The sequence below is a fragment of the Neophocaena asiaeorientalis genome, unplaced genomic scaffold (genome assembly GCF_003031525.2).
Source record: "Neophocaena asiaeorientalis asiaeorientalis breed wild unplaced genomic scaffold, Neophocaena_asiaeorientalis_V1.1 scaffold567, whole genome shotgun sequence".
NCBI lineage: Eukaryota > Metazoa > Chordata > Mammalia > Artiodactyla > Phocoenidae > Neophocaena > Neophocaena asiaeorientalis.
In genome coordinates this window covers 1320803-1322857 of record NW_020173728.1, presented here as the reverse complement: position 1 = coordinate 1322857, position 2055 = coordinate 1320803, and positions in this window count along the sequence as shown.

Here is a 2055-nt window from a genome sequence, read left to right as displayed (position 1 = left end):
GCCCCTTCTCCCTCTTCCCCTCTCGCTGTCCCCTGCGATCCTTTCTCTGTCCCTTTTTAATATGCACGCCTCTAACATCCCTGGCTCCCAGCTCTCCCATTGTGCCGTTTTGTGCGGCCCGCTGTAGATTGGGCGAAGATAGACTGCCGAAGCGGACCCCGCGCCGGGTGCGCTCCCAGGGCGCTGGGGTTAGGGCCACACAGGCTCCGCGGGCGCTTTTATTGACTCCATGGGGACCCGAGGACAGTGAGAGGCGGGCGTCGGGCCCACCTCCCCGGCTCCCAGCCGCCGGCGCGCACATCCAGACTGCAGGCTGGTAGGCCTGACCACTACCCCAAACGCGCCCTCTACGAGCACACGTGGATGCCTGCGAGAATTTGGCCCTTCCACGCTGCCTCCTTCCCCTCTGGAGGCCGGGGGGGAAGCTCCTACGATCATTTTTGGCCCCCGGAAGTTTGGGGTCCTGCAGCAGTCAAAATCAACCAAGTCTTGGGGCTGTGCCTCAGGCCTCGTGACAACCCCACTCCAAGAGGCTGGAACTCTCACCTCCCCTGCTGACGGATGGGGGTAGAGGGCAGTTACAAGAGGAATGTTGAGTGATTGGTATCAGGGCAAGTTGGGCATTCGGCTATTGCAGACACGATTTGGGGAGAATTCTCCTGGCCTTTGCAAAGAGCAAGAAATAAAACCCCAAACGTTTCCAAGCTGGTGTGGGGAACAAAGGTAGACTTTCCCGCATTTAGGAAAACCTGGAAAAACCCAGTCGAACCTGGAGATATGAAAGGACATTTAGGAGGATATTAGAAAGACTCCAGCGCCCTCAATTATCCAGGGGCAGCTGCGCAACGCGGGAATAACGTGTCATCACGTCCCCGGGCGTGCGGTGCTGAGTGCTATTGACGCGCAGATTTGGTCACACGGATAATCATGTTTGCTTTAGATATTGAATTAAATCTGATCAACAACTAGAGGTAGCGAGAACGTCAGCTGGGACCGCTCCCTTTGCTCGGCCTCCTCGCCCCCGCCCCCAGCCATGAAGGTGGAGCTCGACAGAAAACCAGAGATACAGTTTCCGAATGGGGCCGACTTTCAATCCCGAGGCGTCTCGGAGCGCGGTCTGAGCTGCAGAGCCCCGGGTATTTTCGGAAATCCGCAAGATAGAGGAGACAGGCGCCCCTCCCCCCAAGTCCGCGGGGCCCTCTGAGACGCTCCCCGGCGCGGGCAAGTATGCGCCAGGGTCCTCCAGGGAGCTCTCCCTGAGGCACGGGTGGGATGGGATCAGATCTCTAGCAGGGAAGGACCTTCCGCCCTCCCCCGGGCGAACGAGGGCGGTTTGCTCACTTCTCGCTCCCCTTACCGCAGCCCAGGAGGCCGCGACGCACCACCCCACCCCCAGACCCCTACTTTCTAGGGAGCAATTCGCCCAGCGTCACGCCAGAGAGCTGGCCTAGGGGACCGCGCACAGTCAGATGCTAGGAGGGGACGAGGCGCGGCATCCAGTCCAGGGACAGAGGCGGGAAACTCGGAAAGAGTGGGGATGGAAGGAAGGCTGGTTATCAGGGATCGCCTCTGACTCCCGCTTCCTGGCTCTCCCCGGCTGAGGAGCCCAGGGAGGCCGCAGCACCTCCACCCACCCCGTAGTCTCCCGCGCCCGGGTCCCCGCGTCCCTCCTTGTAGCCAAAGCTTGGAGCGCCCCGAAACGCGCCCCCGGCCCCCGCGCCCAGGTCTAGGCCGCCTCCCGGCCGCGGATTTGCAACGGGGTGGGGAGAGAAGCCGACCAGTCTCAACCTCAGCATCCCCTCCCCTCCTTAGCACGAGGTAAATCAAAAGCAACAAAATGAAAGTCATCGAGTGTAGTGGCTTCAACAGCTCCTTAGGCTGAAGGAGCCACTCGTAGATTTGGGCGAGCGAGGGGGGCTTGCTCTTCTCGCCTTTGCGTTTTCCAAAGTCACTCTTCCTCCTGCGCCAGGGCGCTGCCGCCCGAATGCAGACCGCGCGTGAGGCCGAGAGACAGGCTGGGAGAGGCCGAGCGACCCCGGGCGGCGGGTCAGCCGC